Genomic DNA, 21,343 nt, shown 5'->3' on the forward strand with positions numbered 1-21,343 from the left:
CGGATGAATCGACTCGTGTTTTGTTATGCTTGTCTCTACATGCTTCAATGTATCATTTTCCCTTACCTTATCTGTTCTTCAGGCAGATGTGGTATTTTCTCTAGAAGCATAAGATGTTGAAACAATGGGTATTTCGAGAGCAGTGCTAGGTAAGCAATCAGGGAAGGGTTCCAAGCAGTTGATTCCAGATCGGAAGTTTGATACCAAGTGCTGTCTGATTGCTTTCTTTCTTCTTGTCCCGCAGGTAAAAAACAAGGACAAAGAAAATGATAGGGAGAAAGCATGATATGAAATACTCTTGCTTTCGAAGAAGTGGTGGCGATTTGACAGCGTTGCACAGCGAGGCTTTGTTCTTCGACGATGGTGCCGCCAATATGTTTGTTGAAACTTCTCGAGCTCTTGGATTCAACTCAGACTCCTTCTGCTGGGTCGGTTGATTGTGCAAGGAAGGGGAGACTTGATCTTGAAGGAAATCAGTACGTTGTCTCCACATGCTTCAAGGTATCATTTTCACTTGCCTTATCTGTTCTCCGGGAAAATATGGCATCTTCTTCGGAAGTACATCAGCAACTGAAGACGAGTACTCAAGAGCAAAGCCAGGTAAGCAACCGGGCAAAGGTTCCCGATAGTCGGTTCCTTGCCCGGAGTTTGAGTGGAGGTTCCGACATATTGCTTTCTTTATCCTTGTCTTTGCAGGTAAGAACAAGGACAAAGGAAAGGACAGGGAGAAAGCATGATATGAGATACTCTTGCTTTCTACCCTGGTGATATGAGATACTTTTGCTTTGGGTGTCATTTGTTTGCAGAGGTATTCCAGGAGATGAAGAAAACTGGGTATTTCGAGAGGCTCTGCTGAGAGTGTACTCTCGAAAATGAGGAAGGGTTAGGCATTTTTGCAGGTCTGCCTTGCTATGGACGGTGAAGGTGGACAGTTATAGGAAGTTCTTTAATACCTGTAGAGGTACTATTCTTTCACTCGTGTTGGCAACCATTGAGTGATTGATCATTATGGCTCTACGCGCTTTCTTCTTTATCAGAAATCTTCGACAAATTGCCCGTAATTTCCGCAAAGCTAAGTGTGCATGTGACAGGTGCTGACGAGGCTGAAAAAGACTGGCGCCTCTTCGATATCTGAGATTGGCGCTTCGATAAATTATCCGTGCTTTTTCGCAAAGCTGAGTGTGCATGTGATAGGTGCTGACGAGGCTGAAAAAGACTGGCGCCTCTTCGAAATCTGAGATCGGCCCGTGGTTTCTGAGCAGCCCAGCTTTTGAGAAAGCAGACGTCTCTTCGATCTCTGAGCTTGCCTCTTCGATTTCTGAACTCGCCTCTTCGATTTCTGAAAGTGATGATTTTAAAAGAGAGGCACGCATCACTTTCCAAAGCACACTTGAATTTTTTTTTTTTGCCTGTAGAAGCTCCCTACTTGCACTTCTAAGAACTTGACTTGTCCGACCTCTTCTTTTTCTTCACACCTTCAAAAATGTCTTGCCCTTCTGACCGTCGTCTTAACTTGAATGTCGGGGAAGATAGTGACATATCTTCTTCAAACAACATTTGGCAGCCGTCCTTCGTATCTCCCAATGGTCCTCTTACAGTTGGGGATTCTATGATGATGAACGATACAACAACTTCGGTGGTGGCCAGAAATCTTCTCACTCCTAGAGACACTAGGATGCTTTCCAGGCGGTCCGACGAACTGGCTGTTCAGGACTCTCTGGCCTACAGCGTCCGATGTGCAGGTTCAGTTTCAAACATGGGCCAACGCCTTCTTGCTCGATCTCGTCAGGTTGAGTCGTTGATGGCTGAGGTGGCCAGTCTTCGGCAAGAGGTCAGGGTGCTTAGGCACGAGAATAAAGAGTTGCACATGCTTGCAACTAATTACTCAACAAGCATGAAGCGGAAGCTTGACCAATTGCAGGAGTCTGAAGTTCGGATTCAGAGTGATCATCAGAGGTTTGTGACGTTACTCCAGCGGCAACTTCTGCCTTCGTCCCCTGGCGCTTCACCAAGTGTTGAAGCTCCGGATAATCAATCTCTGGTGCTTCGTCTTTCTGGAGCTCCGCCGAGTGATGAGGCGCCACCTGATCATCCTTGAAGATCCCTTCCTGTAAATTTGATTTGACTTCATTTTTTTTTTTTTTTTTTTTTTGAAGATATCAATGGACATGCTTTACTTTATTCAGTATGTTGTGCTAAAACATATATCTGACTAAGATGTGTTACTCCCTTTTTTTTTTTTTTTTTTTTTTTTTTTTTAGTTTTATTTAGATGGTACTTGATGCGCACTATTCTTTTACTCCCTATTTTTAGACGGAAATTCGTCGTCTTCCCCATGCTTTCTTCCTTTCAATTATTCCGTCTCCATCACCTATTTCCTTTTTTCATAATTGCTAAGCATACACCATGACCTGTCTTTTCTTGCTTTTTATCATTTCCTTTGGATGGTGTATGTCAATCACTTTCTTTCTTTGCTTTCGGTGGCTGGTCACCATTTGCAAACCCTTTTTTTTTTTTTTTTTTTTTTTGTACACACACGATCATATTTTCTCAATACACTTGGCATTTTCTTTCTTGTACACAATCATATTCCCAATGCACTTGGCACTTTCTTTTTTTTTTTACACAACCATATTTTCAATGCATTTGGCACTTTCTTTTTTTTTTTACACAACCATATTTTCAAGTCATAACGTAGTTCAAATGCATTTTTTTTTTTTTTTGATGATTTTGATGATGATTTTGCCGTACACAGTTTATGCTCTTGCAGGCCAGGAGCTTTGGTGTTGCCTTTTATGCTCGTGCAGACCAGGAGCGGTTGGTGTTGCCTTTTATGCTCGTGCAGATCAGGAGCGTTGTGCCATGCAGTTTAGGCTCGTGCAGGCGAGAAGCCTTGGGTTGTCGCCTTTTAGGGGTAGTAGCGCTTCAAGAATTTTCCATTGATAGGGCCAATCTTCAAGCCGTCTTCTGCCATGATTAAGTAGGCGCCGTTGGTGTAAACCTCTTGTATTACGTATGGTCCGTCCCACTTTGATGTGAACTTGCTTTTTGTTTTGTGAGTTGTGATGATAGGCCTACACAATGCGAGGACGAGATCTCCAGTTTGGAAAGACCTTGGGCGGACCTTCTTGTTGAATGCCTTGGATAGCCGTGCTTGGTAGCATTCCAAGTGTTGTTGAGCTTCGAGCCTTCTTTCGTCGAGTGCTTCCAACTCTTGAAGACGCAACTTTGCATTCTCCTTCTCAGTCAAGCCTTCTTGTATAGCCATTCTCAGTGAGGGGATTTGACTTTCGAGCGGTAGAACAGCTTCCACGCCATATACAAGAGAATAAGGCGTAGCTTGGGTAGGAGTCCTATGTGTTGTCCGATATGCCCAAAGTGCTTCGCTTATTCTTTCGTGCCAGTCTCTCTTTGTTCGGCCGATCACTTTCTTTAAGAGATTGCACAATGTTTTGTTGAATGCTTCTGCAAGACCGTTGGCAGGGGCATGATACATGGAAGACTTATGCTGCTTGAACTTGTATTTCTCACATAGCTCATCCACGAGTCAGTTGGAGAATTGCTTTCCGTTGTCAGTGATGATGTAGCGAGGCACTCCATATCGGTGGATGATGTGCTCCTTGATGAAACGGACGACAGTTTCCTTCTTTACTTCCCTTAGGGGTATGGCTTCAGCCCACTTGGAGAAGTAATTTGTTGCAGCTAGGATGTAAGCTTCTCCTATAGATGATTTCGGAGTAATCGGTCCTACGACGTCCAATCCCCATGCATCGAATGGCCATGAAGCAACTGTAGGGTGTAATGGTTCAGGTGGTTGGTGTATGAAGTTTGCATGGAATTGGCAGGCTTGGCACCTTTTGGCATATTCCAGGCAGTCTTTCACCATGCTTGGCCAGTAGTAGCCCATTCTTTTGAGCTGGAAATGTAACTTTGGTCCAGATTGATGCGCCCCGCATACACCTGAGTGTGCTTCTTCCATGGCTTGATTAACTTCTTCCTCACCTAAGCATCTCAGAAGTACTCCTTCGAAAGAGCGTCGGTAGAGTGTTTCTTTGTAATAGAGGAAGCGAGGTGCTCGTCGACGTATTTCGGAGCGGTGTCTAGGATCATCTGGAAGTTTTCCATGTTCTAAGTAATCGATCAGCGGTTGTCTCCACTCTTCAACATCGACTGGAAGTACTGAGATGACATTTGTATCATCTAGTAGTATTTCAGTGACGAGGGGGATCACCCATCTTTGGCAGACTGGCACATCTGCAGCTTCATCTTCTCCTAATGTCATGCTTGAGGCTAGGTTGGCAAGAGCATCTGCCATTTGATTTTCTTTTCTTGGCACATGCTCTAGTGTCACAGTCTCAAACTCTTGTAGCAGTTGAGTTGCCAGCCGAAAGTATGGGATGAGATCATCTTTCTTCACCTCATATTCAGTTAAGAGTTGATTGATTATGAGCTTGGAGTCGCCAAATATCTCAAGGGCTATGATTCCCATATTGATCGCCATTTGGAGTCCGATGATCAGTGCTTGGTACTCAGCGACATTGTTGGAGCATAATTCGCTTAGTTGAAAGGAATAAGGTAATATATGCCTTTGTGGCGACATGAATACTACTCCTGCCCCCGCTCCGTCTGCTCGTGCAGATCCGTCGAAGAACATCGTCCATGTCGGGAAGATGTCGATGTAGAACACTTCCTCGTCAGGCAAGTCGTCTGAGATTTTCCAATCAGCTGGGATTGGGTGATCGGCAAGAAAGTCTGCTAGCGCTTGTCCCTTTACGGCTTTAGCTGGGATGTAGATGATCTCATATTGGTTAAGAAGTAGCGCCCATTTAGCGAGTCACCCTGTCAAGACGGGTTTGGACATGACGTATTTGACCGGGTCAGCTTTTGCAACCAAGTGGATGGTGTACGCATGCATGTAATGCCTGAGTTTCTGGATGGCGAACACCAAGGCAAGGCACATCTTTTCTATTGGGGAGTAGTTTAACTCGGCGTCGGTGAGGGTTCGGCTGAGGTAGTAAAGCGCTCTTTCTTTCTGGGATTCATTCTCTTGCGCCAAGAGTGCTCCAACTGAACTTTCTTGAGCGGCGATGTACAATATGAGTGGTTTCCCGGGTACAGGCGCCCCCAAGACAGGCGGACTTGACAAATACTTTTTTATGCTTTCAAAAGCATTGTGGCATGCTTCGTCCCATACAAACGGAACATCCTTCTTCATGAGTCGGCTGAACGGTTGACAACGCCCTGCAAGGTTAGAGATGAAGCGTCTGATGAAGGCTAGCCGTCCTTGTAGACTTTTCAACTCGTGCAGGTTTCTTGGCTCAGGCATGCTTTGAATGGCCTTGATTTTTGATTGGTCCACTTCAATACCACGGTGCTTGACAATGAAGCCAAGGAACTTTCCAGAGGTGACGCCAAACGCACATTTTAATGGGTTCATCTTGAGGTTGTATTTTCGCAGCCTTTCGAACACTACTCGCAAATCCTTCAAGTGATCTGATCTTTTCTTTGTTTTGACCACCACATCGTCCACATAACATTCTATGTTCTTGTGTAGCATGTCATTGAAGATTTTCTGCATTGCTCGTTGATATGTAGCTCCAGCGTTCTTTAGACCAAAGGGCATCACCTTGTAACAGTAGATACCTTTTGGAGTGCGGAATGCCGTTAGTTCCTCGTCTTCGAGAGCCATACGAATTTGATTGTATCCAGAAGAGCCGTCCATGAATGACAGTGCCTCGTGGCCAGTGGTTGCGTCCACCATGATTTCAATGATTGGTAAGGGGAAGTCGTCCTTCGGACAAGCGTCGTTGAGGTCCCGAAAGTCTACGCAAACACGTATTTGTCCAGATTTCTTAAGGACGATGACGATGTTGGAGATCCATTTGGGGTATTGCACCTCTCGAATGAATCCTGCTTCAATTAGCTTGTCAATCTCTGCCTCGATTTGTGGAATGAGCTCGGATCGATATCGCCTTTGAGTTTGCTTTATTGGTCGTGTTCCAGGCTTGACTGCAAGATGATGCACAGCGATGACAGGGTCAAGGCCGGGCATTTCTTTGTAAGTCCAGGCGAAAACATCTTTGTACTCTGATAGCAGTTGGTAGTACTCCTCTATCTCATCTGCTCTTAGCAGTGCACTTACAAAGATAGGTTTTTGCTCCTCTTCTGTGCCCAAGTTGAGCTCCTTGAGATCGTCAACCGTGGCTTGCCCCCCATCCTCAAGTTGTGGTGATGCAGCAGTGACATCTTCTTCAAGGGTCTCGTCTTCTTTGCCTTTTTGGATCGTGATGTGGAAGACATTTTGGACTTCCTCTTTAATGTCGTCCTCTTGGGTTTGTTGGTATGCAGATTGTCCAGTATGGATGATGGTGCGCCTTCTTACTATCAGTGGTCCATTTGCGTCAACCTCCAAGATTGCTTGACGCTTCATCCTTGAAGGAATCGAGCTTCGAATATCACCTTTTCCTGCTAGCCTGTCGAGCTTTTCTTCCCTTGACGTTGTTTCCCTATTTCCAGAAAACTTCATGTTGTCTTCAAGTCTTTCCAAAGCTGATTGACGAGGAGGAGAGCTGGCCGTGTTGCTTTGCTTATTAGGTTTTGACAACCTTTCAAAAATAGAGCTTCGGGAGGTTGGCCTGTTAAGCCTCTTGAAGACGGAGGTTCGGTTTTGACCACCAACGTGATCAAGGGCTGACGTTCTGGGTCTTAAACGATTCATCCTATCGCAAACTGGCGTTCGAGGGGTGGATTTAGGCTCCTCTTGATCTTGTTCAATGCTCACACTGATATGTTGAGTGCTAGCATTTTTCGGTTGGCTTGAAATCTTCACGGGTGCATTTGGTGTGAAGCCAAGTCCAGCTTTGTTGTTGTTAACTCCGTAACCATGCTTCTTCAACTTCTTTTGAGTCTCGGTGAGGTCACGTTCTTTATTGTTGACGGTGTTTGAAACTTTTTTTCCAGGATTCGAAGAAGAAGTGAAGTCGTACCCAGCTTTTGACATGAGTTTGTAGGCGTTCGGATCAAAACCTTCTTCAGTCCTCTTGGTTGGGAGAAAACTTGGTTCCGCTCTCTTTGGTAGAGCTTTTACGAAGCCTTGTGGTAATCTTGCAACCTTAGCGTTGCTTAGCTGTGTCAGAGGTAGAACTGCATTCGTCTTGAGCAACTTTACATTATCTATGTACCGTTGTGCATCAGCTTTGCTTGCTTCGGTTTCGAATGGGGATTGGCCATTCTTTCTTCTTGACATATGGATGTATCGGAAAACGAGTACATTTGAGGGCGTCTTACTCCCTTTGGTTGTTGCAGGTTTAGCAAGCTCATCATCATTCTTGCTTAAAGACGACATGGCTTCTTCTTCTTGCTTCTTGGGCATGGCTTGCCACTCCTGCTTTTTAGGTGTTACTTTACCCGTGGATTTGATCTTTTCTGGAAGAGCTTCGAGCACCATGTCTTCATCCATGTAGAACTTGGCGTCTGCGAAATGTGATTCGGCTTCGGTGAATGGTTTGGTGTCGCCATAGATCACCTTCACTCCTTCTCGGTAGAATTTCAAGCATTGGTGAAGGGTGGACGGTACTACTCCATTTGCATGGATCCAAGGCCTTCCTAAGAGCAAGCCGTAGGAAGTTCTTGCATCAATCACGTGGAATATCGTGCTTGACTTGAGTTCACCAATAGTCATCTCTACTCGGATCATGCCCATTGCTTTTTGTCCTCCTTGATTAAAACCTTGAATTAGTAGACGACTTAAGGACAGTTCATCCGCCTTGATGCCGATTGTAGTCATTGTTGACTTTGGCATGATGTTTATGGCTGATCCACCATCCACAAGCATGCGGTTGACTTTGTGTTCCCTTACGTACCCAGAGACGAAGAGAGGACGGTTGTGAGGCTTGGATCCTAGCAGCAAGTCTTCGTCGGTGAAATGGATTGTGTCTTCGATGGCACAGCATGTGTCATATTCATGTGACCGAAGTTTGAAGCCTTCGTTCTTGCTTTCTTGCACTTCGTGGTCATTGGGACTTTCCAAGATCGCTGCTAATGCTATTCGCATCTTCTTTGGTAATCGCAGCGCTTCCTCAATGCTAAAGTGTGTTGGCAGACCTTCTTCGAGCGTGAGAACTTTTTCTCCCTCAGTGGTGATATCTTTGCCTTTTGAAGGTTCTTCTATTTCTACTTCGACCATGTGGCATGCAGCGATAATGCCCTGTTGGAAGAAGTCGTTCGGGAAGTACTCGTGCAATAAGATAGGAATGCGTGGCTTTTGCTCCGTAGGTTCCCCAGCATACATTGGCTTATCAACTTTTACGTTGCTTTTGGGCTTCCTACTGTTGCGGCGACGGTGATTTCTCACTTGTTCCACCTTTTGTCTTATTGCTTGTGGTTTTGGTTTCCTTGTTTTTTTGTAGGTCACCAATGTCCATCCTTCTTCATCATCGGCATGTGCATCTTGTTCGTTTGCCCCCGGTGATGGTTGCGCAGAAGGTATCGTGTAACTTGAGCATTGATAGGAATGGTCAAGTGCTACTCGGAGAGGCACGGGATCGAAAGTTCCAAATGTAATTGTAGTAGTATGTGTCGCGGCCGTGTCTTCGAGGTCGAGCTCGATTCGCCCTTGTTGTGCTAGTTTCATGATGAGCTCTTTGAGGACGAAGCGTTTACCCACAGGATGGCTCACGATTCGATGGTACTTGCAGTATTTAGGATCGTTTATGCGATTCATTTCTTCAGGCCGCTTGCATTCGGGTAGCTCAATTACCTTCTTTTCTAGCAAGTCGTCTAACATTGCATCCATGTCTGAGTCAGGAAAAGGGTATACCTTCTGCTCCAATTCCCTCAAGGTGCTTTTGTACCTTTCTTAGGTGCGAGGAGGCTCACTTTTCTTTATCTCATTTGCTTTGGTTTTAGAGGAGATCTTGATAGGCGCGGATGCGGTCTTGACGGGCGCAGTGCTGACGGTGAACGCTTCCTTGGGGGGTTTCTTCCCAGTCTTGTCTACATTTGGGGAGAACACCTTATCCTTCTTGAAGTCGATGATCGGCTCTTTCTTCCCGTGATGGGCAATACTTAGCTCCATGTCGTGGGCACGGGTGGCTAACTCTTCAAATGTCCGTGGTTTGATGCCTTGAAGGATATAGTGTAACCCCCATTGCATGCCTTGGACGCACATCTCAATCGAAGAGATCTCCGAGAGCCTGTCCTTGCAATCGAGGCTTAGATTACGCCATCGGTTGATGTAGTCCACAACTGGCTCATCCCTCCATTGCTTCGTGCTTGTCAGCTCTAGCATGTTCACGGTGCGACGGGTGCTGTAGAAGCGGTTGAGGAATTCCCTTTCCAACTGTTCCCAGCTGTTGATGGATTCGGGCTCCAGGTCTGTGTACCACTCAAAGGCATTTCCTTTCAGCGAGCGTACAAACTGCTTAGCGAGGTAATCTCCTTCCGTCCCTGCATTGTTGCAGGTTTCGACGAAATGTGCGACATGTTGCTTCGGGTTTCCTTTTCCATCAAACTGCATGAACTTTGGTGGTTGATAACCCTTTGGCATCTTTAGGGCATCAATCTTCTTGGAGTAGGGCTTTGAGTAGAATGATGAGGTATGTGAGCTCCCATTGTACTGCGCCTTGATGGTGCTGGTTATCATCTCTTGCAGTTGTTAGATAGAAAGAGATCCCATGAGTGCCTCTGCTTGGCCTGGCTCCGGCTTCACATCGATTTTCTCCACCGGAGGCTCTTCATCCTCGTCGTTTTCCTTCTTTACTGAACCATCCCCTTGCTCGATTTTCACGTTGGGCTTTACATCTAGTTGGTTGACGAGTGCGGCGATTTGCTGGTCTTTTTCTTCCACAATCCGTGTTAGCCTTGCGATTGTTTCATTCATATGAGCCAGCTGCTCATCAACTGATGTTGCTCCAGCAGTCATGACTTGCATGGCTGAGTTGCTGCTTGAGTCAGCATCGGAAAGCATGAAACCAGGGTACTTCCTTGGGCTTTCGTTCCTTGGCGCCTTTAGCGAAGCCAGGGTGATCACAGGTTCATGCCTCAGGTGCTCTTGTTCCTTCGGCGGAGTTGATGCAGGGGTGGAAGATGCGGCAGAAAGAGCTCTTGCCTTGCTTCGAGTTATAACGCCCGAAGTAACACCGCCTACGGTGATAACGTTCTTGTTCCTTGCATTGGCCGCGAGAACAACTTGAGCCTTCTTTGATGCCATTTGTGCTTTTTGCGGATTCAAAGATAGAGATGAGAGGTAGAGATGGTCCCACTGGGCGTGCCAAATTTGTGAACACGGGATTTTCCTGCGATGAACGAGACAAGAAACACGTGTACAAAATAATATTTGTATTGATGATTTAGGGGTTACAATCTCTTCTACAAATTTAGCCTCTGATTCTATCTTTGCAATGGGTAGATTTGATGTTGTTGATCCAAAGGGCCGTCGGGGCTTGATCTTGGGATAAACAGTTGTGCAGATTTGTTGACGTCGTGGATCCAAAGGGCCGTCGGGGCTTGATCTAGGGATGAACGAATGATGAACGATGAACACTTTCTTCAAGGGCCGTCGGGGTTTGATCTTAAATCAGTGGAAGTTCTTCAAGGGCCGTTGGGGCTTGATCTTGAATGAGGATTTGACGAAGAACGAAGAGAGCTCTCTTGATCCTTCGGGATTTGCTTGGGAGCTTTTGAGTTTCAAAGCTTCAAGGTTTTGATATGAAGTGAATTGGTTATGAATTGGTGTCCTTCAAATGAATGCCTTGGCCTTCTATTTATAGAATTCCAAAACTTGATTTTTTTGGATTTAAATAATTAGATGGAATAAATCATCTCTGCCAGGTGTTGACACGTGTCCTGTTTGATGACTTTTCCGATTTATTTTGATTTTTCGTTTAGTCACATGCTATGTGTAAAATTTATGTGACACATAAACATTGAAATTTTAATTTTTTATCAACATTTATTTTACCGAAATTTCGATGTCTACAGGCTGAAGTGATAAGTCTCAAACAGGAGATCAGATGGCTCAAGCATGAGAATAAACAGTTGCACAGGCTTGCATATGACTATGCTACAAACATGAAGAGGAAGCTTGATCAGCTGCAAGAATTTGATGGTCAGATTTTACTTGATCATCAAAGGTTTGTGGGTTTGTTCCAAAGGCATTTATTGCCTTCGTCTTCTGGGGCTGTACCGCGTAATGAAGCTCCAAATGATCAACCTTCGGTGCCTCCTCCTTCTGGGGTTCTGCCTAATACTGACGCTCTGAATAATCATCCTTCGGTGCCTCCTCTTTCTGAGGCTCTGCCGACTGCTGAGATTTCTCCTGAGTAACCTTTGTGAAGGCTCCCTCTTGTTTGTTTATTTTGATTCATGTATATGTACATATTCGTAACTTATCAGAGATATCAATAAACAAGTTTTGCTTCATTTCAACGTATTGTGTTAGATAAATACACCAAGGTCTTCTTCACTAAGTTCTTTCTTTTGTTGAAGCTTGTATGTTGAAGCTTTGAGAGTGAAGCATGTATGTTGAGGTAGTGCTCCCTTAATTTCCCGAGTGAGGAACACTTCTCGGTTAGAGACTTGAAAAATCCAAGTCACTGAGTGGTCGTGAGACTTTCGAGTATCAAGGTGCAATAGCATATGGTAGAAGTCCCCCAAGTCTCCGGTCAATGGAGTTGACGAATGAGGTGTCTTACTAGTAGCCAAGTTTCCAAAGGAATAAAACTTTACCATTTTCCTTTCTAAGTAGTAGCCCAAAACTCCTCCTTCATATACATTTGTTATAAAAGTTGTTAGGCCCAAAGAAGATGAGGCCTAGGCAATTTTTTTTTTTTCAAATTTCTTCTTTTCTATTTTTTTTTTCGAATTTTCGAATTTCCGAATTGTCGAATTTCCGAAAATATATATATATATATATATATATATATATATTTATTTTAAGCTTTATAGGCGAAGCTTTGGTGTTGAAGCTTTGAGGTTAAAGCTTTGTTAGGTACCATGAATTGATTTTGCTTCACACTATCTTGATCAAGATAGTGTGAAGCTTTTGTAGATGAAGCTTTTTTGTTGAAGCTTTGTAGGTGAAGCCTTAGTGGGTGAAGCTTTTGTGGTTGGTGAAGCTTTTGTTGGTGAAGTTTTTATGGGTGAAGCTTTTGTAGGTGAAGCTTTTGTAGGTGAAGCTTTTGTGGTGGGTGAAGCTTTTGTGGTGGGTGAAGCTTTTGTAGGTGAAGCTTTTATGGTGGGTGAAGCTTTTATTGGTGAAGCTTTTGTGGTGGGTGAAGCTTTTGTGGGTGAAGCTTTTATGGGTGAAGCTTTTGTAAGTGAAGCTTTTGTGGTGGGTGAGGGTGAAGCTTTTGTAGGGTACCATGAATTGATTTTCCTTCACACTATCTTGATCAAGATAGTGTGAAGCTGTTGAGAATTTGTAGTTGTCCTCCATTGATGAAGCTTTGTTGAATTTCTCTTTTTTTTTTTTTTTGGGAAACTAGAAATTTGAATATGTAGGAGAGACAACATATACAAATTTTGCTTCCACACTGTTGAGCAAGAGATTGTGATACAAGCCACACCTTGTAGTAGTCGAAGGTTTGGATGAACTATATAAATTGAATTTGCTTCGAACAATCTTGATCAAGAGTGTGTGAAGCTTTCTGCAAGTTATAGTTGCCCTTCATTGATGAAGCTTTTGTTGGCACCATAAATTGGTTTTGCTTCACACTGTCTTGATCAAGAGTGTGTGAAACTTTTAAGAATTGTGGTTGAACTCCTTTGATGAAGCTCTTATTGGCACCATAAATTGGTTTTGCTTCACACTGTCTTGATCAAGAGTGTGTGAAGCTTTTGAGAATTGTGGTTGAACTCCTTTGATAAAGCTCTTGTTGGCACCATAAATTGGTTTTGCTTCACACTGTCTTGATCAAGAATGTGTGAAGCTTTTGAGAATTGTGATTGCCCTACATTGATGAAGCTCTTGTTGGCACCATAAATTGGTTTTGCTTCACACTATCTTGATCAAGAGTGTGTGAAGCTTTTGAGAATTGTGGTTGCCCTCCATTGATGAAGCTCTTGTTAGCACCATAAATTGGTTTTGCTTCACATTGTCTTGATCAAGAGCGTGTGAAGCTTTCTATGAGTAGTAATGTTTGCATTGATACAGAGGAGAAATGTCTGAAGCAGATGCAAGAGGGCTGAATAGCTTGATCTTCGTATGCCATGCACTGAAGTTGTTGTTGGCTTGCAATAAGACTTTGTTGGTGATTATAACTCTTGTTGGGCATAAGTGCTCCATTAGTTGAGTTGTCAAGCTTGAGGGTTTTTTATTATTTGTGAATGCTAGGAGTTCACATGTACAAGTTGTACCACTCGTCTTCTGGTAGGTGGAATGAATGGTGAATTGCTTTCATCACTTGGTTTGTGGTACGAATGTGAATTCCTTCATCACCTTTCATCACATTTCATCACCTGGTTGGTGGCACGAAGATGAGTTTCCTCTTCACCTGGTTGGTGGCATGAATGGCAAGTTGCCAAATGATATTGGAGTATGGGTTGTACATTTCATCACTTGGTTGGTGGCATGAAGGAGAGTACGGGTTGTACATGTCATCACCTGGTTGGTGGCATGAAGATGAGTTCCTTCTTCCCCTGGTTGGTGGCATGAGTGGCAAGTTGCCAAATAATATTAGAGTACGGGTTGTACATTTCATCACCTGGTTAATGGCATAAAGATGAGTTCCTTCTTCACATTTCATCACCTGGTTGGTGAGAATAAGGGCAAGGTGTCGAGGTACATTATAGCAAGTGTCGAAGACACAAAGTATGTTGAACCCTTTCGAAGCACAGTTGGCTTAGGCATGGATGTGTTGGAATGTATGATGTTTATGTATGAATATGTTGGAATGTATAATGTTTATGTTGATTGATATGAGTGATACTTATGAATGTTTTGCTATGCTTGAAGGGATCCATGCTTTTGATATGTGAATCATGTTGGTTGTAACACTTAGTATCACATACTTTGTGTCAAAGTACGCATGTTGAAGCTTTGAGTTGGAGTATAAGGGTAGTTCAGTGTAGACCAAGCGTTTCAGTGCTAGGAACGCAAAAGACTCAGAAGAAGTTGTCTGAATTCCATCTTCTTTAAATATTTGTCGAATGGCTTGTGTGACAAAAGATCTCAAACAGTTGAGAGTCAAAACATTTGTAATGTGTATGCCTTCTTATAATAGCATTTCATTCAATACATAGTCCTCCACTTTGAAAGAGTGAGGCTTGGCCCCATAGTCATAATAGTCGACGGTACGTTCACCCCTGGTTATCTTGATACGAACTTTTATCCCTCTTGTTGTAATGGGCTTGCTGAGAGTAAAAATCCTTCCTCTTACCAAGAGACAGATACGTTTGGTGACTTAGTGAGTAGCTAAATGAGACAGGAGATGATGTAATGGGTGTCTAAATGGCCAATATCTCCTCACTTGGTAGAACTTAACTTCCACTTCCTACTTGTTGATAAGGGTTAACCATATGGGGGTTCCCTTGGTATGTCCTTGCTTCGGCGAAGGCGTGGTTGTAAGCATGTGCCATCACCTCAGAGTAAGTCTTCCAAGTGTTGGCATTGATCATGTACTCAAAGAAACAATCACGTAAGCCTGCTGTGAAGGCCTTGAGGACGGTCTTGTCATCTGCCTCAGTGCAGCGAGAATACTCATGGCTGAAGCGACCGGTATACTCTCGTAGTGACTCGTCCGGCTTCTGGCAAATAGTGTACAAGTCATCTGTAGAATGCAAGAGATCGGTTTGGAATATGTGTTGAGAGACAAACAGTTTCCTCAGTTCCTCAAATGAGTCTACTGTCTTAGGTGGAAGACGGCAATACCAGTTTAGAGCTCCGCCAGAGAGGGTGGAGGGGAAGAGAAGACATCGCTCTTCGTCGGTGGGCATCCGATATGCCATGGTGGACTCAAAGAGGTTAAGGTATTCAATTGGGTCCTCCCTTCCAGTATAGAGTTGTAAACCAAGCTTTTGTTTTGTCTTCACTTGAAGGGGGTGTCGAGGATCATTCTTGTGAGAGGGCCAAGCCTAGGTTGGTTCCAGTCAGGTATCTCGGCCTAACGTTCGACCTTCAACTTGTTTACTTCCTCAAGGAGCTGTAGGACAAGGGGGTCCTGAGTAGAGTCATGTACCACTGGAATTTTCTTATGTAGTCTCCATCACCTCTTGGAAGTAGGAAAGTTTGAGCAAGGGCTTGTGGTTTTTTCTTGGACTCATCGTACTACTTCTAAGGCGAGTCTGTCAGAATACCTCAGAGTCCCATGTACCTTCATGTTCCTCTGGGGCATGTCGTTCCTTCCCTAGATTGGTAGCTGGCCTGGGTCGTGAGAGGGGACTGAGTCTTTCAGAAACCCTTGGGTCATTGATCTTTAAGCATATGTGGAGGGGATTCTCTCGACGTTGCTTTAGGAAGTCTCGGCAGTCACGATAAACGGTTTTCGATCCTTCCAACCCTTCTACAATGAGGTGTCTTCCTTCACTTCTTCTGCTTTGGGTCGAAGCATCTGGGTTGAGAGAAGTCTCATGTTGATCAATGTTTTGATGATTAGCTCGCTCCTCACCAGGGATACCCATGTCGAAGGGAGGTGACCCTCCGTGTTGGGGGGCACCCAAATGATGGTTGATGTCCATAGGGGCAACGAGCTCGCATGTTTGAGTACGCCTAGTTTCATGGAGCGTCTCAAAGAGCTTCTCATACTGCTCTTGGAGGACCTCATTCTTCATTGCTATCTTGTTGTTCTAAGCTTTTAGCTCATCGACTTTAGCTTGAAGAGCAGCCTTCTTTCCTTCCGTCTTTCCTTGCTTCGCACTAGGTACAAGAGGGGTGTCATTCTGTGTGCTGTGGCTTCCTTCGCTCCCCATGTTGGAGAGGGATGCCTAGTAAAAAAAGTGTACTGGAAACCAGCTTGGCAAAGCTGAAGAGAGTGGGAATAAGTGTCGTTCCCACAGACGGCGCCAAATGTTGATGCACAAAATCAGTGAGGACTTTGGTACAACAGAAAGTGTTAAGTTTGTGACCTTCGCTAGATTGCTCCGGTCACTAGTGTGGATAATTATGTAAATGGATAGGGACAGGGAAGCAAACACAAGATGTACGTGGTTCACCCAGATTGGCTACATCCACGGAATAGAGGAGTTCTCATTAATTGTGAAGGGTTTACACAAGTACATAGGTTCAAGCTCTCTTTTAGTGAGTACTAGTGAATGATTTAGTACAAATGACATTAGGCAATATTGTGGGAGAATGATCTCCTTTTATAGAAGAGAGTTTCTAGCTTTGTTTTGACATTGACACGTGTCGTGTTGTGATTGGCTTCTGATGTTGACACGTTTTGCGCTATGATTGGCTTCTGATGTTGACACGTGTTGCGCTGTGATTGGCCTCCTAGTTGGAGGGAAACTCTTATGGGTCCTTGACGGTATAACATTGATCGGTGCTCAGTAGTTTTGGAATTGGTTAAGTATGGTACAAACATACTAAATGTTGAAAACTATGAAATATAAGGGTAGTAAACAGTCTTTTACCCATTTTTTTTAGTACATCGATATTTTTATAATAAAGGGAGAAGGAGTTCAGCTAAACCACACAATGAGCAGCCTAATCTGGTAACGAATTCGCCATCTACAAGATTCGAACCCAAGACCTCTCACTTTCAAGTGAAGAGGAATATCATCAAATTGTAGTACTGAGTGGCAACAGAATAACTATTAGCTTACGATGAATAACTCCACCCAATTTCAAAATTTCCAGGTCCAAACAAGTAGAAATTCGCGATGACAAAAGCAATTCTTCCTCTTCCGCGTGCATCTGGTAAGATTATGAATTTGAATTTTTAGCATTCTCTCATCCGACAACGAGTTGCTCCTCAAGTTTTCAATTTTTGTTTTTAAAATTTACAAATAATATAAATGGTTAAAAGGGCATCCATTTGTATTCATGAGTATACCCATGTTCACCCATTTATATTTTAGGAATAAACGGTTATACCCATAACCGTAACTATTAAGTTTAAATGAGTGAATAACCACAGTTACCTATATCCGCAGGTATTTTTTCCATCCCTAGCTCCAAGTTTTAACTAAATAAAGCGTAATTAAGTAACTATATTTACCAAGCAACCACGCCAATTAAGTAAAATGGATTTGTTAAGTCAAACTCAAATAACCAAAACAACCTATTAAAAATAATAATTTGTAAACCCAAAACGAAAGCAGCTCATTAAAAACAAATAATTCTAAACACAAACTAAAACTATATGAATCCATGCGTATGACATATTTACCTTAGTGGATGCCTCCGATTTTACTCGCACTCGATCAAAATAGCGTGAGACAAACAATTTTTACATATAAATACATATGCTAGTTTAAGAAATTACATATTCATATATGCTAGAAATTACATATTCATATATGTTTGAAATTACATAAAAGTTTGACGAAAGTGTTCATAGAAGCCAGAAGAAATAATAAATGAAAGGGCTCTTTAGAAAAAGGCCTTTGAAACTCCTATTTTCCAAACAAAAACCCACATAATATTAAACATCCAAATAAAACCTAAATTTCAAATAGAGTACCATGTAGACAAATATGTAACCAATTATTATCACATATTTACAACTTATGCCACAAAACTCTAATTATGTCAATAAATATTATTACTCACCCTAATTATGATTAGCAATTAACCCCATATGGAAATTTTACCTTTCTTGTATGCTAAATATTGGGGTGTGCTATCCACACACCCCTTTTTACTTCTCCCACACCCCTTGTTAATTTTTATCATTTGATCTTCTTTAATTCATCCAATCTGACGGCCGAAAATTAAAAGGGTGTGAGAGAAGTAAAAAAGAGTGTGTGGATATCACACCCCTAAATATTAGGAATACATATATATATATATATATATATATATATATATATATAAATTTAGCCATGTTCATAAACAATTATGGGCACATTTTTCGTATGGAAAAAAAAAATCCTTTGTACAATCAGTTATTTTGCATCAAATAATAATATTATTTGATAAAAACAACAAAGAACCAATTAATATTCTTTAATGATGTAAGTAAATTATTTTACCTAGATTATTACATTCATTAGGCGTTTTTTTTGTTTGTTATCATATATGCTTGTTAAAAATAATTTATCTATATTTATATGTAAAATATAAGAAAATTAATTTTGAATCAAATAGCATTTATTTTGTAGGCAAATTAAAATAGTAGTTCCATTATTTTGGTAAAGTTAAGTAGTGCCTAAATTATTTCGTAAAAATTATACCAAGACAAATTATCTCCATTAAAATAAAACAGTACGTATTTGACAAAAAAATAAAAATAAAACAGTAGATACATTATTTTCTTCTAAGATTAAACAATAGGTAAATTATATTGTAGGTACATTATGTTTGTAATATAAAAAAAATATTGAAATTCATAAACAAAAAGTAGTAGATATATTATTTTTTAATCAAATTTCCTTTATTTGTAGGTGAATTATTTTCATGTATTATTATATATATTGGGCACATTTTACTACTAATATATATTTGTGCAATAATTTACCTATATTTTTATATAAAATATAGATAAATTTATTTTGAATCAAATAACATTTTTTATTTTATAAGTTTTTTTTTTTTTTGAGTTGAAATGATAGCGATTTTATTAATGTCAAGAAGACGACATACAATCATCCAAGAGGGCACCCTGGAGTAAATTATTTTGCATGTATCATAACATATACATGGCAAATTTATTACTAATACACATGTCCAAATAATTTACCTATAGGTTTTAAATATAGGTAAATTATTTTATAGTGCTCTTTCAGATTTTCATTTGGTAAGAAAATGACAAGATTAAATTAAAATTGTCTAATTTTATGCAAATTTGAAAAACAATTACGAAATCTTAAGGAAAGTATAACATTATTAGTTATTTTTTGCCTTAACATACAATTTGTTTTGATATATTAATGCAATGATTTTAAACATTACTACAATTTTTTTCATCAATCTCTCCCTTCAAATCTGCATAGAATTAAATGTCTACATCAAAATTGTAATTAGGGGTATTTTAAGCATCTAAAAAATGCAAAATGTGTAAAGGCAAACAAAATTAATGAATTTGCTTATGTAGAGCCTAGTCATTGGGTTTTATTCAAATAAAAAGACTATGTCGGGTTTTATTTAAAGAACTTGAGTTTCAGGGGCTAAAGTTATATTTTCAGGAAATCAAATCCTAAGATTGTAACAATACATTAGAATATGGTCCGCTCTAGTTCACATCCTCTCCATTGATGGCCTCTCATGTCCTCACCGATGATTTGTAAGGATATTTGGTTCTTAAGGGTGCCGACTTCAGCTCCGCTGCTTGTCCTTCTTACCTGTTCTTAATTACCGAGTCTATCCTTTGTGCCTATGGTTTGGTCTTGCTTTAGGGGTTCTGGCATTTGGCCAGTGACCTCGATCCTTTTGTATCTTCTACGTGATTTGTAGAAGTCAAATCCTAGGTTTGTCAAACAAATCATTTTTAAACATACTTAAACAAAAGGTAGTGTGAACGGGAAATTATATATTACAAAAAGGCTTCACCACTGCACATATATCAATTTCACATGGAACAAATAGTACGTGAGAGTATTTGAACAGTACAGAGACAAAGTGTGAACACCGACGATAAGATTCTTAATTAGGTTCTATCTTCCCCCTCCTATTATTCTTGTATTATTGCGATTCAACCTTTATATGTTCAAATGTGTTAGTGAGTAATGCATTAAATAATTCAATTAGAAGCGTAATCTAGCTTGAATCTTACATAAGTTAGTAGTTTTCACATTTTATTAGTGCGTGGTACCCGTCAACCACTAGTATATGTGAAATTAATTAACAAAAAATGAAATAATCAAATGTGACAACATTCAAACTCACACATGCGTGTATACATATAGTGTTATTATAATCTAAATTGATCTCTTCAGATTCCAACATTATTCTTTTTCTTTAATAATAACTAGAATAATATAGAGACAGCCTGTATCTTCAAATTTGCAAGATTCTAAATAACTATTATAAACTCAATTCTAAACATAATTCAGTATGAATCGGTGATAAGCCAGACAAATCAAATTCAAGCAATCATATATATACATACATACATACATATATATATATATATATATATATATATAATCAAACACATCAACATCGGGAACAATAATCATCTAGTTATAATGTCAAATAAACACAATTACTTATATATATGCATCATCACTTAAGAATAGCTAAAAATGATTTCATGCTTAAAATAAGTTGATACCAACGCTAGTCTTCGCTTGAACTAATTAAGTGTGCAAACTTTCTTTAAGTTGGTACATATATAGTAAACATAGAGATCAAAATAAACTTTTGCTTTGCATCTCTATTCAAATCGTCTTTCACTATATGGTTGTCAGTTATCAATCATTCATTTACATAGAATTCATATAAATCAACAACTGACCAACAATCACACACAAAATTTAAGTGAACAAGTCGTTACCTAAAAGATAAGAAATCCAATCACAATAGTAGAACTAATATTAATTTGGGTAAAGTACAAACTACTTCAACTATTGGTGTTACGACACTTTCATAGTTCTTCTTTTAAAATTGACAATGTCATACCTCATCTTTAGAATTTGGTCCAATGTTATACATTCCGTTACTTGGCCGTTTACTTTTCAGTTAAATGCTAACGTGGCTTGATTGATGACCCATTTTCTATTAAAAAAATTTAAAAACTAAAAAAACATTATTTAATATTTTTTAAAATAATAAAGAAAAGTAAAAAAAAAATCCCTCTGTTCGTCCCTTCCCCCCCTCTCTCTCCCCGAAGAAGAAGAAGAAGAGGAAAAAAAATGCAACCCAACCCAGTTCGCCCCCCCCCCCCAACCCCCTGCAACCCAGGAAGAAGGAGGAAGAAGAAAAAGAAAAAAAAAACCCCCAACCCAACCCAGTTCATCCCCCCCCCCCCAGGAACCCAGAAAGAAGAAGAAGGAGAAGAAAAAGAAAAAAAAATCCAAAGCGAACCCAGTTCGTCCCCCCCCCCCCCCCCGCCACCAAAAAAACTAACCCCCTGCCAATCCCAAATCCACCACCTTATCCATTCTCCACATCCTCCACCTTCTCCACGAACCCATCTTCCCGCCGACGGGATTTGGATTTTTTTTTTTTTTCTGGGTTGCAGGAGGGAGAAGTGGGGTGGGGTGGGGGGGGGGAAGACAAATTGGATTTTTTTTTTTGTTTTAT

The sequence above is a fragment of the Malus sylvestris genome, chromosome 5, assembly GCF_916048215.2.
Source record: "Malus sylvestris chromosome 5, drMalSylv7.2, whole genome shotgun sequence".
Taxonomy (NCBI): domain Eukaryota; kingdom Viridiplantae; phylum Streptophyta; class Magnoliopsida; order Rosales; family Rosaceae; genus Malus; species Malus sylvestris.